The sequence below is a fragment of the Pezoporus occidentalis genome, unplaced genomic scaffold (genome assembly GCF_034315485.1).
Source record: "Pezoporus occidentalis ecotype Australia unplaced genomic scaffold, CSIRO_AGI_Poc_V1 ctg116, whole genome shotgun sequence".
Classification (NCBI taxonomy): Eukaryota; Metazoa; Chordata; class Aves; order Psittaciformes; family Psittacidae; genus Pezoporus; species Pezoporus occidentalis.
The window spans coordinates 2,207,628-2,228,959 of record NW_026912951.1 but is presented as its reverse complement, the minus strand read 5'-3'; the positions used below and the strand labels follow the sequence as shown (position 1 = coordinate 2,228,959).

The window sequence follows — 21,332 nt, the reverse complement described above, 5'->3', positions numbered from 1 at the left end:
ATTTCTAGTAAATAAGCAAACTTCCTTTTGCAGTGGTAGACAAGAGGGCCTTAAGACTGTCACAAAGAAGTCAGCAACAAAGAAGTCAGCAAACTACAGTGTGTCTACTTCAAGAGTTGTTGTATTTCCTTTTTTTTGGATAGTAATGTGATAGCAGACAGGAAAATAAGATAACATAAGCAATTAGAATGATTTAAAATCATCATGTAGCTACTAACTCTTTGCTTGATTTTGTTTTTTTTTTTTTAATGAAGTATAATTTATCTCTTATTCTGATGCATCTTGACCCTAGAACTCAAGTGGTGTTTGCACCAAGTGGAGCCTAGACATACAGTTGTCAGAAATTAGACAAGCCCTTTCTATTCTTCCTTTTATTTCCTTTCTTTTCTTTTCTCTCAACCCAGTGTCAGTGCTTTTCATGTTATTGCTGGCTTTTGTGACCATCACCTGCCTCATTAATATCTCCCAGCCTGGAACTGCAAAACTTCATTCTCTTCTGAATTTTGACCTTAAATGAACAGAGAATACAATTTATATTGAATTGTGCAGAAATCTAGCCATGCTACACTAAGGACAAATGTTCACTTGTCACTGGGTTAGGACCAGAAAGTACATTTGCATTAACCATAAGCTTTCCAGAGCAGCTTAAGTTCTAAATTCATAATACATTTGAAACTGCCCTAGTCCGAGGTATGTAAACACCTGTCTCTTGACAAGTCAGGGTTAGAATTGAGGGTAGAATGAAAGCTTCAAAAAAAAACCCCAAACCCAACCCAAAACAAGGGAGAGTGAGAGAAATGCTGACTTCATGTCCAGGTTGGATCGCTCTCTTGGATACTGCTGCCAGGACACATTGGGTTTAGTATGGAATATACTATTGGTGTAAAGAAAGGGAACACTGTTGGCATTGTGCTTTCTAAAGCTATAAATCTTGAAATGTAGAAATACGCATTGGACACAAGGGAAAGCATATAAACTTCATGTTTTGCTTCAAATCTTGTTGCATGTTAACTTGCTGGAAAGGAGCCTAAGTTTTGAAAACATACACATATAAAGACATCTCTAGTTTGGCAGATGTGTGAAAGTGGTTTGTACAGCTGTACAAGTCTGCAGCCTACATATAACTGATGTTTGAAAAGGTGTTTGGTTTTGTTCAACTTTGCAGTGTTTTTAGACAACTGTTCTCCATTGGTTCAGTGTATGATTGTGAGTTTTTCTGGGCCTTGGCCTAGTTCCTTTAGCTCTCTTGACCAAATTAAAAGCAGGCCGCAATTTCTGTCTCTGCTCTCATCTACTTGTTGCATTAAAATGAAAAATCACTTCAGTAGATTCTGTGTATTGGCAATCCTCAGTCTCTTTCCTGACATAAGAAGCATAATAGCTAACATTATTGTTGGAGTAATTGTTATTATTTGCACCACACTGAGACATTGCTGTTCTAGGTTCTGCAGACATGCATGGGCTGGGGTGCTTGTACTTGGGTCATATTTCTTAGGCTTTTTCTGTAGAGAGACTTTATTCCTTTGTAAAAAGTTTTATTTTAACAAGGGAGACATTCTGAAAGAATACTGTTGGCTGCTTTAAGGTCCTTTCTGGCCTTCGCAGGCTCTGCTCAGACTCATTTGGAGAAGTATGTGGACACAGATTTGCTGCCTAAATAATTATTTGTCCACTCTATGAAGTTGCTTACAGGTATTACCAACATGGAGCACTTGCAGGGACTACACTGTATGCAGTGCCTTTGTGGCCAGCAGGTCTGGGTCTGATGAAGGATCTGTCATCATCTGGGATGTCCTTGGATTTCAGAACTCCTGCACCAATTTAAGTATTTTGAACACCTCTTTTGGACAGTGTTTTTGTACTAAGAAAGACCAGTTTGTATTGAGAGCTTGCTGGATCCTGAGGTTGTCAGTTGTAGTGAGTCTTCTGAAATGTGATCATTCTGAATAGAGCCTTGTGTTTTTATTTCCAGCTTACCAGTTTGCAGTGGCCTGTGATGTAGTTGCCTAGGCAAACAAAAAATGAGGTTAGACACTGAGTTTTTTTTGTGTTAAATGCTAAGGGAAAAAAGGAGGAACTATATTCTGTCACTCTTTTCCTCCAGTTTGGAGCTCAGCCTGTGTTTTCATTTGGAATCAGCCAGACAAGTTACTTAATAGAAAGGATTTCTAGCTTATTCAGTTGTTTTCAGTTTGTTCTTGTGAGCATCCAATTCTTTGTTACACAAATTAGTTCCAAGGGAATCCCCCAGAGAGTGATGGAAGTGCGGTTGGCTGGGGAGTCCTCTTCTTAAACAAGCTACCCACTCCTGCCCTCCCGGTTATGTCTTAGTTTTTGCAGCTTTTTATCTTCTTCTTGGGTATTTCTGCTATTATGATTATGCTTACTGTAAATTTAACAATAGGCTTGGGGTAGTTTGTTGCAAATATGCAGAGTGTTCAGTGCTTCACTGCAGAGGATCACCAAAAAGTTAAGTTACTCACTTATTTGTTGGTCACCCCATCAACTTGCTAGAAAGATAATGGAAGGTAGAGAAGAATGTCTGAGTTTCTCTAATATCGTCATTGGAGTAGGATTCTTTATAGAGCTATGTACCTCCAGTTATTACATCAAAAAAAATTGCAATGTAAATGGTTGATTTTTCCTATTTAATTTTCAGTGTGGTAAAGTCCTCTTACATCACTTTCTAAAAAGGAGTTTTCTCTTTGAATGTTGAATTGCTAATGTGAAGGAGGAAGGCACTGTGTCCACTCTATGGATGCCCTTAGCTTTTGAAACTGCTCCCATCTCCACTGACTCACTTGTACTGACATCTCAGAGGAAACTTCAGCAAAACATGTTAATTTTGGGAATACGAAGAGTCCTGTCATAATTTTGAACACTTATTTTCAGAGTGACTTCTTCTCTAATTAGACTGCCATGTTTGCTTGGTTTTAGCCCTTGGGTTTGGTTTTTTCTTTTTCATTTTGAATGAGGTATTGCTTGTGACTGAAGTTTGGCCATCGCCTGTACACATTGTTGGTTAGAAGCTTTCAGCTAGGCAGCCAGGGGATTCAGCTTTGAAGTTAAGGTGATGGGTGGTTTGAAGAATGGTATCTTTGCAGTGTATTCAGAACCATCTGGTTCCTTGAGTTGGTTTGTGACTCCAGCAAACTTTCTTCCATATCAAAGTACATTCCACCAATTTGTTACCTTTTTACCAACAAATACACTTACTTGCCTTTTCTTTGCTTTTCTGGATAGTCTTTTTGTTCCCAGAAACCATTGTGAGAACCATTCTGATCCCGTCTCACTTTTTAAAACAGTTGTATTTTTCATTGGTAATTGAAGTAAGTCTTGTGTTTCTGCAAATGTTTTGTTACCAATTATCTTCACATAAAGATTTTTGTAACAGAGGACTTAATGAGTGTACTTGAACATTTACTCTGATCTTCCCAAACCCACTGTGGCTTTGTTTCTTCTTGAAAGCTTCTAAGCTCTTTCTCACCCATAGTCCTTTCTATTTCACAGTTTCTGAAGAAGAATGTTTACCAAGCACTTAAGAAGTTGCCATAAATACTGTAGGATTGCTAAATATTATGATCACAATATTTTTACTCAGTTTGTGTTTGTTCATTTACACCAGCTTCTGCTGGAAGCGTGCTGATGAGTGGTGTTGGAACTGTTTTCAGTAGGCAGCTAGTGAAAAAGCTTTATTTTTTCCTCTACTGTAAGCTTGAGCCATTGTGTACTGTATTGCAGAATCCTCTCAACTAAGAACTGATGCAGGCAGTGACCTCCTAGAAAACATTCCCATTATACAGCCCCAGACAGTTTATGTTCTTCCAAACTGTTAGGAGTGTTCACAATGTTAAGTTCCGGGCACAGTGCCTCAAAAGTAGAAGCTGTAGAGAGGGAATCATTGGCAGAGAATAGATAGCGCCTAAGGTGAGGTTATGATCAGTTTAGAGACACAGTCTGATCAAAGTCTGAGCAGTGTCCATACTGCTACGTTGACAATTTGTTAATTTATACAGGCAAAGAACAAGTGGCTTAGAGAGCAACACTTCTTCCTCAGGATTGCCAGTAACTAATAAACTCAAGTTAACTCTTGCTCGAGAGCACAGCAGGAGAAACATGTAGCCTCTTTCAAATTCATACTGTGCTCTCCAGACTCTTGCTCTTTTCAGAGAAGAAAGTTGTTGCCATCCAATGCATGCTCACTCGAGTGGTGAACATGGAAATGAAGACTCTGTAGGTCACTGCTGTTTTGTTACTACTACTGTGTATTGTAATATTACAGCTGGTGGTTGGGGTTTTTCCTACTTTATTTGTGTCTCTGGTATCAAGAGGCAGATTATGCAATCAGTTCACACTTCTGAAAGGTACAGGTGTAGCACATGTTGCTTGTTGTGTAAATTAAATTCTCTTTAATTTAGTGCAACACATGAAAAATCTGGTTTAGCCCAAATATATCTGTTATAATATATCCAAGTTTACTAATAACATTAAAACTTCAAAACAGTAACTGTTGAGCAGAAGTATAGCTCCCCAATGAGTTTCTTTATAGAAGTGACAGAATCTTTGAAATATAAATGTTGGTGAGAAGATACTGCGGCTGCATACGGAATAGGCAGAGATCAGGTGTCCAAAGAGTAAAGCTAATGTGAAAGTGAAGGCTTAGCTGCTACTAGAAGATAGGTTTCTCTATATTTTTTTCAGCTAGTAAATGAATTTCACCTATTTTTGTACTCTGTTCCATAGTGGCTGGTGATGTTGACTTGCTATATAGCAGAAACACAGGTCCAAGTTGAGAAGGGGACTTGCTGGATTGTAATACTAAGTGCAAAGGGGACATTGGTTCATTAGAGTGGAAAACACCACAGAGAAGCTCTAGAGACAGTCATTTGTTGAAACTGATTGGCATAATTAAATACACTGCTTCAGAGCCAGAATGGAGATTTTGAAGCTGTCTAGAGTTTCTACTAAACAAAAACTTGGTTTCACAATGCAGTAATACCTTTGTCTTTTGGAAGGATGACAAGTTGAATGACTCTCACACATTTGTCTCTTCATTTGCATTTTCCTCTGCCTTTCTGAGATAATTCAGTATGGTTACCCCTGTCTTCAGAAATGGGTACTGGAGAAACCATGTAAAGAAGCTATCATGAGAAGGTGCTTTTTTATTGCTGAGATTTTAAGTGACCAATCCAGTTTTAACTCTCTTGTGGTCTTCTGGCCTTTTCCTTTAGATAAGCTTCTCTTCCCTTCCCTTCACAAGAAGTCTTGCACATTCTATTTCAAAGTCTCATCTTTGCACTGACAGATGTCTCATTTTCTCCTGTCACATCTTTCTTCCTGGCTTCCATGGATTTTTCTTTTTGTCTTTGTTTTCTCCTTCCTTTCACCTTGAGGAGATAGATCCTTGTGTTGCTGAATGGCCAGAGATCACATATGCTTTGTTTAAATTTCAGGCTGACCGAAAGTGCAGGGATTATTTTCTATGTCATGTTTACTTCTGGGGAAGCAAAGATAAGGATTCAGGCTTCATTCTAGAGTCAAGGTGATACTCTTTCTTTGTTTCCCATTCCTTTCTTTATCTGCCTTTTTTCATTTATTTTTCCTTCTTCAGCCTCTTCTTCATTGCTAAAAAGTGGGTTTTAAGTGTGTTTTATTTTTATGTATGATACTTTTTACGTGTAAGTAACTAGGTCTGTCCTGAGGTAAAAACAAACCGAAGACAAAACATCTCAGGATTTCTCTCAAGCTACACTTCAGGTTTGAAGTGTCTGATTATCTGGGTAAAAAATCTTCAGTGAGTTGCAAATGTCTTTTGATCATTTACTCAGAATAACACATATAAAACCAGCTTTTTATTTTCATGCTTAAGGTTTGGGTTTTTTTCATGCTTGGATGTACTGCTTATGTCACTTCTTTGAATGCTAGCACCAAAAGTTGATTTTTTGGCTTTTTTTGTTAAATTATTGTGTTCGAATACCTACACGATCTGGTGCTGTAAGCAGGAAATTGGGCAGGAGACTATTTTGTGTGTCTTACAGCTACCACAGAAAGTCTTGTGTTTTGAGCTGTGCCCTCTCTGCAAACCTGGGGTTGCCCATCAGTGAAGCAGTGGGAAATGAAACTGGAAAGAAAAAAAGTCCTGCAGTGTCTGGAATGTTGCTGATAAAGGCAAAAGAGACCAAATTTAGTTATTAATTAATTTATTTATGATAAATTATATAAAATGTAGGAGAAGGTGAAATTCCTGCCCTGATGAAAACCCTGGGAGATTTAAAATTAGTTCTTAGTTACTCTCAAGGTGCATCTTCATTTCTAGGCAGATTACTCAATTTTAGAGCCAGCATTTTCTGGGTCTGCTTTTTGCTGATGTCCTATAACATGGGTGAATCTTTATGACTCTTCAGTTGACCATCAGAGATTTTATTGAGAGTTGCTGAGTTGAGAAAGTGACGGGAAGTTTCAAGAAGCTGGGCAGGCTTGTTCAGTAGGTGGAGGTGTCCACGCAGCTTCGTGGATTGCATTGGGCTGTTGTCTGTTCCATGCTCCTCTTGCTCTCTTTTGGTGTTGCTTCTAGTCCTAATATCATGGCATGATCTGTATGTTTGAACAGCCATCAGTTAAGTATGATTTAATATGCAAGTTTGCAACTTTGGAGTTCCAGTTCAGTTTGAGGAACAGCAACAAAGCCATGGTATAACCTGTATGCAGAAAAATAGCACCTTTTGTACACCCTATATTTATTGTGGCTCTAGTGAGAAAAGAAGTAGTCACAGGTAAATTGGCCAAAGCTAGGAATGGTTGTTTTCCAATGTAATATACCCAAAGTAAAAGTTATTCTGTGTAAGAGTTGTGGAAGTGAAACTCACATGTTGACTTGTGGCCATGCCCTTTTTTTCCTCTCTGATGTAGTATGTACTCCAGTTGACACCTGTTTTGCAGTGTTTGTGTAATAACTGTGACAAAGTTCATTTCTAAGCAAATGTAACTTCAGTGATTTCGGTTACTATGAAGAGTTGGTAGAGGATTAGAAATGGCTTAAGCACTCAAATGGGTTTTTATTTTTTTTGGTAGGGTAACTAAGAAGGTTGCTTTTTGTATAGCCCAGTTTATGAGACTGCTTGGTTATGGTGCCTAGGTTTTTTTAAATAGCGATCAGAAATGGATATCCGTGATTTGAACAGCCTCTCTTCTGCCAGTTATAAAACTGGGAACAGAGACCATCTCCTCTTAAGTGTCTGGAACACAGCACTGTATATTAACTAGAACACCAGAGGAAGAAAGGAATGTACAGCTTCCAGAGTTGTTTTACATACTTTATTGAACTTCTGGAGTAAATGTTGGGCTATTTAGAATATCTGGGGAATCTGTTTGCTTATTTTTGTTTTTTTTTTAAGTAGCATTTCCATAGAGTCAAACCCAATTTATTGTTTAGCTCTTAAAGTGCAAGAATGTCTTTAAGTTTCATTGCTCTTTTTAGAATGGCAACATTTTTCTGTCGTTTTTCTAATTGTAGGACTGTAACGCCATTATAAAAATAATTTAAAATAGTGTCATGGCTAGAAGTTTTTTTTTCCAACTTTATTTTGATGCAGTTTATCTGTATTGATGTCTTTCCTCCCTCCTCCTTTGTGTCACCCTTACAAGCTCTCCAAATGTAAAATTCAAAGCACTTATGTATCAACTAGCTAAACCACTATTTTTTTCCTTAAAGAGCAGTGATGTGTAATATACAGAATATTTAAAATGCAGGTTCTAATTTCAAAATACCATATCACACATTTCTGAGTTATGTCCTCTGAATCTCTGTAGTCTCAAGAAATAAGTATATGGTTACCAGCCAGAAGATTCTTATACTTCTCCTAATTTGCATGTGGTTCGATGCATCCTTTCTTCTTTGTTTCTTTGCCTGTAGAATAGGTAATGTTCTGACAAGGCGATGGATCACTGTGTAGCATTTTTAACAGAAAATATAGAAAATTATGTCTTTGAGCACATTTTTTGATGGTGCTTTAAATGTTGCGGGCAAAGCTTGTGGAAACTCTGCTGTTTTGATTATGTTTAGTTCATCTGTTTGCTTTCATACAGCTGGAAACTTACAGTCTTTGAAAAGAATGAAACAAAGGAACTCTGTCAGGCTCTAATGTACCTATTAAAATCTTCTGGAAATTTATATTTTGAGAAACACTGTAAAAAAGTATCTGGTTTTAATAAAATACTGTTTCTATTATGATCATTATTAAGTGTTTCCAGATTGCTGCAACAAAAATCTTAAGAAAGGAACTTTCCGTTTTTACCAGTATCAGTTAGCAGCAAGTTGAACATGTTTTAGATGTATATAACTGGAAAATCTGTGTGTTGGTTTACCTAAATCTCTAGTGGTGTGTGGTTAACTCTCAAAAAAAAAAAAATCAAGGTTAAGTCTTTCCCTTTCTATAAAAAGGGAATCCTGAAAAGACTGCAGGAGTGTAGTGTCTTTTAAACAAATTTGTAACATCCTCATTCAGCTGCTGCAAGTAGCAGGACAGTGTTATTTCTTGATGACTCTGACTTTTATGCCTGTCTTTTGTCTGCTAGATTTAGTTTGTGGCTGTGAAACATCAAGCTCCTTTTTCATATGGGATAAAGATTGGCATATAGAAGAAAAGGAAAGCATAAATGGATAAGATGAAGGGTGAAAGAAAAAGTCCATCTTTAGAAGAAATCCTGTCCCTTCGTGGGAGAAAAGCTGGATGCTGAAGGGGAGAATAGACTTCAGAAGATGAAAAAGAGGGAGGTCAGAGACCCAAACAAATACAGAAAAAGAAGTCCATGTTTTTTACAAAGATAAATAGGTAGAGTGATAAAAGAATTGTTACCCAGAAGTGGTCCACAAGCAGTGAGAGTCTTTATTGGAAGACATCCAGCTGCACTTTTTCCTCCCAGGTTAGGACACTTAAGAGGCAACTCATTGAAGCAATGAGCAAGTGAACCCCTGGGTCACCAATTCTGGCTTCCTCCTCTGTTCAGAGAGATGAAGAATTTAAGCAGATAATCATCATTCTTTGCCATCCAGAAATACTGGTAAATGTGAGTAATTCATCAGAGATGTGAAAATGAAAACAATGTTTGAAAATCCAGTTAGCTTGGGTCTTTAGTGTTTTTCCAGATAAACTAGTGGAAAAAAGTTAATTGCAGCTTTTTTGTTCATTAGGCTTGACATGTCTTAAAGATGCTGCTTTGAGCATGTCTCCCCAGACAGAACTAAAGAAGTGAGGCAGCCTTAAGGTGAATGTCGTTAAGTTACCATCTGCATTCTTTTTTTAGATACATTCATTAAAACAATGCCTACGTGCCGCAGAGCCGTTCTTACTGGCATCTTGTCAATGTCTGTGACAGAACAAGATTCTTACCTGAAGTACAGAAAAGCTTGGTGAACCTGTGAATATCAAAGATTGTATGACCTTACGGAATCTGTCCACATCTTGTTTCTGGTCTTCATAGGACTTCAGGTTTATTGTACTCAAGTACTGTACTTCAGGCTTACTGTACTGTGCTCACATTTGCCTGCATTTGTGTAGACAAATTGTGATTTTCAACACTTACATTTAATCTTTTGATATATCTATACTAGAATTCTTATCTGCTTGATTTACATCTGTCTTCATCCTGTAAGACAGTGTACCACTATGAATCCTTGTTAATTCATGTTAGAGTGTATTTGAATAGCTTGGTGATGGCTTGAGTGCCTGAGATGATATAAAAATTATACGTAGGTATTTGACATATCAGTTTCATAGTAGTCCTGCTGGTGGGTTAGTATGAAATTACCATGTGTACAAATGAAATGACAGCTTTTTCAGAGAAGGTAGTACCTTTGTGAAATCTGTAAGGCATTATTTAATGATTCCCTTGAGCTGTTTGCAGTTCCTGCTGCATATTATTCAATTTCCTACCTCATATTGAGGTCAGTCAGTTTTGAGATAGGAGAAAGAGAGAAATGCAGCTGCAAATTTGTTTACTAGAGCTCCAGGTGAAAATAGTGGTAACTTATACTTGCATGTAACTTTCATGCATGGCTTGAAGAGAACGTGGTCTAACACAGAGAAATTAGTTGTATTTTACCCAGAATGCCTTTGGAAGTTTTCATAGATTACTTGGTTTCATTTAAAGAAGTAGTGCATGGGGTCAGCTAAGTTGCTTGTCCTTCTCAAGGACAGGGAGTTAGTTTTTCCTGGCTAGTCATGAGCAACAAGTGCATGATAGACATGCTTGTAATTAATTCCTCCTCTGTAAAAATTCTGTAGCTGCCTGCTTGCTTCATACATTCCTTGGTATGCGGTTTTGTTTGTCCCCTTTTGTTCTCTCTATAGGTGATGTGAGGGAAATTGAATTCAGAATCATAGAGTTGTAGAACCAGCTAGGTTGGAAAAAGCCTTTAAGATCAAGACCAACCATTACCCCGGGAGTGCCGAGTCCACCACTAAACTGTGTCACTGAGGGCCTCATCTACACGGTTTTTGAACACTTCCAGGGATGGTGACTGTACCACTTCTCTGGACAGCCTGTTCCAGTGCCTAATCACCCTTCTGGTGAAGAAATTTTTGCTAATATCCAATCTAAACCTCCCCTTTTGCAGCTTGAGGCCGTTACCTCTTGTCCTATCTGGGAGAAGAGACCACTTGAGGCTGTTACCTCTTATGCTATCCGGGAGAAGAGACCAGCCGCCTTCTCACTCCATCCTCCTTTCAGGTTGTTGTAGAGAGAAATTGGGTCCCCCTGGTCTCCCCTGATCCTTCTCTTCTCCAGACTAAACAACTGCAGTTTTCAGTTTGTCTCCCATAAAGCCACAGACTTGGCGTTAGACCTGGGAGGTTTTTACAAAACCAGAGGAGGTAAAAAGGGGAGTCAGGTAAGATTATTTTCAAAAGCATTTAGATATCTTAACTTCTTATAACTCCTGTCTATGAAACAGATTTTCCTGTTGGTGATGTTTAGAGGTGATACTTCTTTTAGTTTCTGACAGATGTTTAATGATTACTTTTTTTTACCCTAGAGGTGAGAGTGCTTCATCTTGATTTGTTCTGTTCAGACAATTACTTTTCCATCAGCATGAACAAAATTGGCCTGATCTCATTCTGATATGATTAGTAATGTAGTTCTTCAGTGTTTGCCAGTGTGTTTGTTTGGAGGCCAAGTGATGCTGCTGCTCTGGGATTTAGGCACAGGAAAAATCTGATTAGAGATTAATTTTGCGTGTAATGCTTAAAGATGGGTACTAGTAATAGAGAGCAGCACATTAAATAGTTGAGGTTGCATGGTGTTTTGTATGATTTCCTTTCAGTGTCTAAAAACATACCAGTACTTCTCTGTAGAGATTACCCCTCAGCTGTGATGCAGTCTGACCTTTTGATTTGCGTTTATGTTCCATTGTCTACATTCAGAAAAATACCTGGTCCCTGTTGGTCTTTGTAGCTTGTTTTCTGTTGTAGGCCAATGGATATGATTTTGAATTTTGAGGTTTTAAAATACCTTGCATGAAGCAGAAGTGGGGATAAGTGGGAGTGCTGAGCCCCGCTTTCAAGAAACGGGAGCTGTTTGATGTCTGTGCTCTGAATGCACAATCCCGGTTATGCAGTATGCTTTCTGCATGGGGTGAGAGAGCAAGGAGTAACAGTGCAGGGAAATTACTTGCCTGAAGCTGATCTGCTTCATCAGCTGTAGAGTTATTCTGAATGCCCGATTTGTCATGAAACCTTGGCCAGCACTGGCATGAATACAGTGTTTTGTAGCACTGTCTGTCTTGCTTTACAAAAATCTGCTGTTCCTTTTAGGATTTCTAACAGCTGTCGGTTGCTTGCCCAGGCTGCTCTTTTTCTGATACTAATTCTGGTTTTAGGGAGGCAAATGGAAGGGTGTTTGGATTAAGAATTTTCTCGTCTGAATTTCCAGATGAGGTTGTTTAGATGTGTGACTGCTGCATTGCCTGCCTAATGCTGGTATTGCAGTTTTGGGATCTCAGTCATGTTGGAGTGGGTGAGAGCTGAGAAAAGAGATTACTGACATTTTGCTCTTGAGATGCAGAGTTTATGAAGAGACAAATAGATCTCATCTGGCATAAGACATCAAGATAACATTGAATACTCCACTTTCATCAGCACAGCCCTGTGCAGAAGATTTTTCACAGTTATTGCATATGAAAAGCAGTAGAGTTAATGGAAAATACACTTTTCTGATGTGGACTAGGCTTGTGTTTGAGAGGTTCTGAGGTACGTAGAGTGAATGTTTTCTGTATATACACTGGATGCATTTGCGAAATACATGCACTGTATGCATACAACAAAATCTGATGTGAATGGTAAGGCAGAACAACTAGGATCTTAGGAATCCAAGTTTAGTGATAATATGCTGGTGTTTCTGCCCTGGAGTCATGAAACCAAATAAGGGATTTTTGTTTAACTTTATTTTCCTCCCCTTCCCCATCAAACATCATTTTGGTTACAAAATATAACTTGCAGCTTTCCACCTTTGCCTTGTCCTGAACTTTTCGAAGACTTGGTTCAGGTGTTGGTTGGTTGGTTTGTTTGATTTTTCCCTAGAGATCTGGTTTCTAACATAGTAAGAGTATAGTAGCTAAGATGCTTTAAGGACATAAGGAAGACAAGTTTATAAGGAAAGAAGGGAAGTCTGTGCTTTAGCCAGCAGAAAGAATTTTCAGGTGCGTAGCTCTTCCTCTGTCTACTAATTGCAAGAAGACCTTTGAGGGATGATTACACAGCAGGTTATCTGCTTGGCAATTAAAATTTGCTGGGGCACATTGAAATTCTTTAGTCATTTTTACCAGTGGTGAGAGGAGGAATAGCACAATAGGGGTGGTTATTTTTCTTATTAACATCCCGTGCTGCTTTGAAGAGAGGATTCTGTCAGATGGTTTGCCTCTGAAGTGTTCTTGCTGACACAGGAAACTGCAGATGAAGTTGGGAGGGGTGGAAGCAAGCAGCTGCTTGGAGAAGGTGTATTGAGAAGATATGTGTATCTGTGTATATACATATGGATATATATGGGAGCATTTCCCCACAAATCTCTAGAAATTCAGGGAATGTAAATGCTGCATGTATTAGTATGTGCTGTGCAGGCTAACATAAGAACCTCTACTATTCATCTTTGTCTGCTTACTTGTTTCAGCATTGGTTTTGTTCTAAAAGAAAGGGCACTGGGAACCAGAGCATCTCAAAGAAAGCCTTTCTGAATCAGTAGAAGGTTTTGCTACTGTTAGAAGGTTTTTTGCTAACAGGAAGAAATGTTGAGTTACTGTAGGGAAAGCTGAGACATGGCTGTGGGATTTTTGACATACTCTTTCTGTTTTAAACTCTTAGTGGGTTAGGACTCTTGGACCTTACACACACATTGTGCATCTTCTGAATTTTAGTTCTCTGGTCAGTTATTGCTTAGCATTATAAAGCCTTACCAGCCTTCTCTTTGTAGGGCTTTTTTATGCCTTATGAAATCTTGAGGCAGTGTCACCAGAAGTTGGCATAATAGTGGAACACTTCATGATTTAAAAGTTGTAACTTCAAAAATAATAATATAAAGTATTTTTTAACTCAGTCCAATATTGAAACAGCAGGAGTTGAGCTGAGCATGTGGGAGCCCTCCTGTATTAAGTGCTCAGATTCTTTAACAAAACCTTTGGGATACAGTCTTGTATGCTTGACGTTAGCATGGTGGTGATGCCATTTCTCCACTGGTGAGCAAAGTTAAGTCAGCTGGTTTTTGTTTTTGGGGGTGGTTGTTTTTTTAGCTCTGTATGCATGCAGAGAGTGAGTGTAAAAAACCATCATGAAATGGGTTTGTCAAAAATTGGGGGGGGGGGGGGGGCGGGCAGCGTTAGTCAGAAATGTTGTGGGGGTTTTAATATTCAGATGACTAAAAGGGAAACCACAGACTGAACAGGTTTAAAATCACCAACACCTGAAAAATAAAAACCTGAATCACTCATCCACTCCAAATCCAGAATTCAGTATTGTATTCTGCAAATCTAGGGGGCTTGTGTGCAAATAAAAAATGAGTTTGGGTTTCATTTTCTTATATTTTGACATATTTTAAGGTCTGCCTTATAGAAGAAATCAATTCTTGCTTCCCAGAATGTCTTAATCTTGTAGTCAGAAGTCACAATGTCAGGAGATATGTGTATGCAGTCAGCCAAATAATATAACTTACCTTGTTTTGAAGAGAAATGTAAATACAGCAACAAAAAGAGAGTTTGAGCATGAAATATTTTGACTTAACATGCATGAGCTGTTTGTGATGTGTGTTAAGCAATTCTCAGAAATCAAATTGAGATGAAATTTGAGTCTGTGCTATGGCTTTTGCTGTAGGTGGCAGAGACTTTGGGGATGAATTGGACACCCTCCTGTGATAAAACAAGCCTTTTTGCATTTGACTTGAAAAACCCAGCTGTTCTTAAAATGTTATTGTGACGGTTGTAACAGAATTTGTGTAGTAATAGTTGCTGCAGTTTGTCAGTTAAGTGTGAGATTTCCAATTCTGGACTGTAATCTGCCCATCTGGGATTTGTATTTTTAATGGGTTTTGGCTATGAATCTCATCAGTCTTATCCAGTAAACGCTAATGAAAAAATTCTGTTGCTTATTCATCTTCTCAACTGTTTTTACATAAAAATGTCATTCTGTGGCTTAGGGCTGATGTAGGCCTCTCCCCAATTCTTTTTGCTTTCAACATGGTCTTCTATGTCTCTATGTTTCCTACCCTGCGACATTATTCTTGCTGTAATTTCACTGCTGAAAAGTGGTTATGGGATCCAGATAGAGTTTTGTAACTCTAGCTGAGGAAATAAGAGGTATAAGAAAGTCTTGTAAACACATATCCCATTACGGATTTAATGCTGTTAGTAAGCTTATGGGGGTAGTAGCAGTGAAGGAGAAGGAGGAAGGGACATGTCTGCTTCTCTTGTTTGCTGTTCTCTAAATTAAAAACAAACCAAAAACCAGAAGCATATTTACTTGATAATCTTCCTTCCTGCACTAGTTACAGATGGTAAGAAGGGCAGTGTGCAAATTTAGCAGGTGAATTCCATGGACAGAAAAATATAAGCAAGTAACCATGATAGTTCTTTGTTTGCTTTATACAGTGTGATCAATGTACTTGTGACTCAAACTGAATCATGATTTGCTCTCTGGAGCATTTTGCTAGCTTGTTGATCACTTAGTTCTCTTGAGGGCTATGTTTTCGGTTATTAAAGTGTATATATGTGTTTGTGTATATATACATGTATGTGTATACATATACAAACACATGAAAAAAAATACACACACGCACATATTAATTCTTGCATAGTAAGAATATCATCTGCCATACAACCCTAGTGGAGAAAGCCATAGTTTAAGAGTTTTTTCTGTGGCTGACTTTTCCAGAAATACCTGATGTCAGTGCCCTGTCCTTGCTGTTTTTCTAGGTCAGTTCGGCTGTACTTGTTAGCCTCTTTATGAGTATGTGGATGTTTTAAAAATACAAAAACAATGAGAGAAAACAAAACTAAAGAAGCCTTCAAGTCAGAATGCTCCCTCCAGTCATCTCTTCTGAGCAAGCTTGATCAACAGCAGCATTTGCAGCATCCTTTCTCTATTGCTTGATCACAATTCTTGTCTTGTGTAACCTTTTTGATCTGTCACAGCAAGTGAAAAAACTCACAGGATGAATTCCACCTAATTCCACTTGTTGTTGCAGCTGGCTGTGTGAATGCTGAGGTGTTCCGCAGAGAGCTGCTTTGGAGTGGGTAGTATCTGAGAAACTTTATTCTGACTTGGTGCAGTGGGTGTTCCAGTGTAAATGAGTTGCTTATTTTGTTAAGATCGACACTTCTTGAATAGTTGAGGAACCAGGAACATGTTTCTTGCATTGGTTTCCTTAATCTGTAAAAGGAAAATAAATTTATATTGTTTAGCAATACTGTGGTTTGCTTGGTTTTTACAAGGAATACCGTGGGGTTTTGTCCCTTGGTATAAGGTGGCATGGAATTATTAATCTGAAGCAGAGGAATGCTAATTGCAGACAGCTGGGAGTCAGTATTAGAATATTAAAATGTTTCTTCTGCTTTTCAGATGTTTCATTCTGCACGTAGTTAAGCAGGACTAGGATGAGGTGCAGATGCATCTCCGTATGTCTCTTCAGCTGTCAGGGTCTGGCTTTGCAGAGTCTTGGTTCTGCCTTTTGTTCCTCACCCCTGGGCTTGCCAGTTTGTTTTTTCCTCTTGTACTGTATTTGGGGCAAGAAATTTCATTCCTAGTGTCTGTTCAGTACTTGGCATGCCTGCTGGGCTGCCGTAAGAGCACTCATTAGCTTCAATTGTGCAGAAGCAATCTGTGATATGTGTGTGTATGTATATGTCCACTATGAACACCACTGAGACCAGCTGTGTCATTTGAAAAGATCCTCTACAACCCAGAGCGTGGTGATTTTCTGAAGGGAAATGAGTTCCTAATTGTAAGAATCAAAATACAGGTCTGAAAGAGAGCATCTTGAATGAGATTCTTCTGTAGTATCTAATGTGGTTTATTAGGTAGTCTACTTTCAGCATAAGTCTAGCCAAACTTTCTTTTACTACATGATACAGCTTTGTAGCTGCTCCAGCAGTTCATCTGTGAGCCTTTATAATGGAAATTTTTCATGCTGTTCAGTTTAGTTTGAACTCTTTTATCCCAAGTCCTCTTTCCCTTCACCTTGGCCCATTTTGGCATGGGTGTTTAAAGGTGAATACTTCTGTTGCTTTAAGTGCTTTTGACTGCTTGAGCAAGTCCAGAGGAGGTCCACAAAGGTGATCAGAGGGCTGGAGTACCTTTCCTAAGAAGACAGCTGAGAGAGATTGGATTGTTCAGCCTGGAGAATAGACATCTCAAACTATTCTAGTTTGGGAAGTTGTATGGGACAGGTGTTAGCAACCCATCTCGCAAGTCTGTGCTTGAAAGCCACAGTCCAGAAGTGGATAGATATGTACCCTTATTAATGACATAGGCTGCAAGTATATTAAACACTTCTGAAGATATTCCCTTAGGACCTCATAGGGCTGCGACCTACCTGGGCAAGATGTTAATGTGACAGAAAACTTGAACAGTGGTGGTGTGTCTGTGACCCATTGAATTAGTTCTGCTCTTAATCGAAGACCTCTTTGAAAAGAGAACTAAAATTAATGAGCCTTGTGGATGGAGCTTTTGGGTGAGAAATGCTTGTGAAGGAAGAGAAAATACCTTATTTACAGACTTTTGCAACGTGCTTCTGTTACATACCATCTGTCATATCCTCAGTTCAGAGGTGAATTTTGTTTATTTTTAAAAACAAGCACGTTGCTTCTTATAGGATGTTGATTATGTGGTAAAATGGAAGAAGAAAAAGAAGTAAAGTAATGGTCAAAATACATGGGATCTGAGTGATTTGAAATGAAGAGTAAATTTTTAATTAAAAAGCTCTTGTGTCATTTTGCAGTGTTCACATTGTGAAACTGTTTTTTCTTTAAGTACATTCAGAGCATTCATCTTCAAGTATTACAGAGTTCAAGGCAAAGGTGAAATTTTGTGATGTTTTTTGCTGAGTTTGAGACCTGAAGGAATATATTTCTCTGGCTTATCCTTAAAGCTCAAATGTACAAAAACTAGAAAACTGTAAGAAATGAAATATTTTTAAGAGTTTTGATTTAGTTGGGCTATGGTTAAATGTAACACTTGCTTTGCTTGCCCATATTTGAGAGTTCTCAACAGTTTTTGGTTTTGAGGGGTATCAGAGAGAATACATCTTAAGCCAAAGGGCATTTTACTGGTAGGCATTTAGCTGAAATAAAACAAGAAATGCTTAAAATGCATTCCACAGTAATGAATTTATCTTTCTACATAGAAAATCCTATAAAAAGCAATTTTAAAAATGAGATTTGTAAAACAGGTTTTATAACACCACCCCCCCCCTCCCCCTTCAGTGGCCAAGATTGCAGTCTGTTTATTTCCTGTTAGTTTTACTGTTCTCACTTTAGATTTTGATATCAGAAGTGCTTCACTTAATTTTCTTCATCTCCTTGTTCTGTGTATAGTTGTATTAGTTTGTTCCACTCTATTACATTTTTGGACTGAAGCCAGAGAGAAAGGTGAAGGGAAATGTGAGGTGGAGAGCAGCAATAGCTATAAAATCAAAGCTATACACTCATCTCTAAGGAGGTAATTCAGCCTAACATGCCATTTTTCTTTGCTTAATGTATAGCGAAAGCAATGGGTTCTGTCTTTGCACTGTGTCATACATATCTCTTGCTGTGAGATCTGTTCACTTGCATTTGTATTTATTTACCTGTATGTGTAGTTTATTTTTAGAGAGGAGTATCAAGTGAAAGTAACCCAGTGGAAATAATGTAATTAGATAACAAATACATTCAGTGCTTGGCCAAGTTGGTTTTTCTTTCAGTTCCATTTAATAACTCTTTGGTATCCTTATGGCCCCCATTTTGCTGACTATTCAAGCAGTTTCTTCTCTGTTTGTCTATCATGGAAACTCAATTATTGTAGTGAAAGAATCATAGCTCAGTTTGAACAATAGTTGGGTGTAACTTCTTGCATCCTACCCTATATTAGGAAAGGTTAGGCAGTGTAGCTGCACATATACCCATATGTCAGTAAGCCCTGCTGGCACAGTTTTTTCCACTGGTGAAAATGCATGTTTGTGTGCATAGCTTGTGTTGGCTGTTTTAGGGTTTGTTTTTATTGTTCCAGTGGGAATAATTATGCTAAAGTTTTAGCTGTTCTAAAACAGCTAAAAAAAATCATACCTATAATTCACTTCAAACAGTAGCGAAAAGGTAGGATAGTCCTTATTAAAGCTGTGTGTTCCATTTGGCAGTAGATATGATTTACTCAGAATGGTTTAGATATGTTTGATCCTGCTTCCTAGGTAGGAGGTACAGATGAGATGGCATCTCAAAATCTCTTCCTGACATGAGTTTTGCTAGTCATTTAACCTGTGAGAATTGTTTGAGATTGCTTATGCTTTGCCTGTGACTTTATTCTTTCAAGACTTGAAATGTTTCATTTGTTCTGCTTGGGTCATCATGTCAGCTTCCCAAGAGGAAGCAATGATTCTTGCTAATTTTGCTCCACAATTTCAAATTATCTTCTCCCTTGGATAGATTTATTGTGCAGGTTTGTCAATTTTATGTTACATCTTTTATTTCACTACTGTGTAATTTGTTTATATTAAACTTACAGTCCTTTTTGTCCTTACCTTTGCTTTCTGAGCAGAAGCTGTGATGCTTTCTCCTTTGCTCTGTTAGCAGACTTATTTTTTTAACTTGCTTAAAATATATTTATTGTAGAACCTGAGAGTACCTTTTGTCTGTTTTGTTGACAGCACCTTTTGATACAAGTAGGTATGAATACACCAACGCTGGATTTGTGTATCTAGAGATAAACATTTTGAATGGGTCTCTCTTTCTTTGGGACTCAAAAGAGAGTATTCAGAGCTTGATTTAAGCATCTAACAGACTGTCCAGCTGACTTTGCAGGAGGCCTAATGGGAAAGGACCCTCTGATGCTCTGAGTTACATTCTGGAATAGGTGTCTCACCTTGACTACATAGGGGACTACCCTGTTGAAGCTGAGAGCAGTTTAACTTCTTAATTTTAGTACTTGCATTGTGTGCAAAGTTACTGCTGTGAATTCACCTCCCTTAAAGTATGACTGAAAAATTATTTTCTACTTTTCAGTTGTTTTCTACGATTTCCCCTCCAAGTCTTTTTTCTCCATAGGAAATCTGGCATTTTCGAAAGAGGCATGGTCTTATAGATAAAAAATCTAAAAAGCAATAATCTTATTTTTTTTTTCCCACTAGATTTTACTGTTTTCACCTTACTCTGAAAACGTCCAAGCTGTGTGTTGGGAATGTCTGACTGTGGATTATCATCATATGTCTTTGCCTGGTTACTATTAACACAGTACAGCTGATGAATCAGTTAATGAGTTCAGTGTAAAACTCAGCCTGTTACCTTAGTTCACTCTGTAAGGCTGGCTTGCACTGAAGTGGGTGAGGAGGGCTCCTGTTGTCTTTCCACTTGGAAGAAATGTTTTCTCAGGAGAGGTAATTTCAGTAATGCCTGTCAAAGTATTTTTCTTGAGCTAGTTTAGTTTAGCTTGAAAGAGAACAGCCACACTGAAGGGTAATTGCAATGATTATACTATTGCTTCTAGTACCAGTACTGCTCTACAAGTAGCATTGATAACCTTGTAACTGTATGTCTATCCTAGTCCATTGCCTCAGAAAAGTTAAATATTTTTAGAGTTAGAATAATAAGCAGAATGCATTTGCCTTTGCTGCTTTTTTGTCAACTTCAGCATTTCTAACCTTCGTATACAGCACCAGGTCCTTGTAACAAGGAATACCATCCAGGCTGTAGGCTTGCAGCTGTTTGAAAAATGTGCAGGTGTTTCACCCAGTACTGAAGTCTTTTTTGAGTCTTGTACCTTGTAGAGGTTGTTTAGGTGTTATCTGTAATGAAAGACTTGGATAAAGTGCCTCTATACAAAAAGTGCAATTTAAACCTCAAAAAACACCTCTCCTTTCACTGCTCAGAGTCATTTCAAGTATTAAAGTGCCTCAGTTTGGACTTCTGTATTATCTACTAATACTGTGGTAGCAGCAATGGTATTTAAGTTGACTAGATTGCACTAAATAAAGTCAGTAATATTTTTAGTGACTTAAGACAGTAAATTTTTTTTTAGTGACTTGATGAAAGCTTTACTCCTATCCTGGTCATCAAATGTGGAAATGAGAGGATTTTTCTGCCAAAATCTTGTTTATTTGCTAGCTATAGAGAAAGGGACCACTCCACTTTTCCACTGTTACTCATTTTACAATCTGCTGCTCTCACATTGTGGATGGGATTTTAGCACTGTGAAACAGAGACTCCATCCATAACATAGAGTAAAAGTCACTGGTGATGATGAAACAATCCTGACAGTAGAAGACTGACTGTATGTGGAAGAAGGGAATGCTGCCTAATAAACTTACTTTTTTCTGCAGTCAAAAAATCATAAATGTGGATGTTTGAAAACTGTATTTTCTTTCTTTCTGTATGTAATCCTTCCATTTGATGGGGCTGCTCAGTACTGGGGGAGATGTTGGCTGCTTTGCTGTGTGCATATAATTTCAAAGCTCTTTCCTATCTGTTTCTTAATTGTTTGGACTGGAAGGTGTCTCCAGGCAGAGGGTGAGAAAGCGTTTACTGACATCGGGGCTTAAGTTTTCCTTTGATACGTTGCCTGGAGGCCGGTGGGGAGGGAAAGCTGAGGACCAGATTGGTTTACATTCTG

The 21,332-nt window shown here is 38.2% G+C and overlaps 1 protein-coding gene across 2 annotated transcripts in view; it reads left to right on the top strand.

The window, feature by feature from the left end:
* The window catches only part of ZSWIM8 (zinc finger SWIM-type containing 8), a 65,189-nt gene that overhangs the window by 1,640 nt on the left and 42,217 nt on the right, over positions 1–21,332 (top strand). The gene's annotated exons all lie outside the window — the stretch shown is intronic.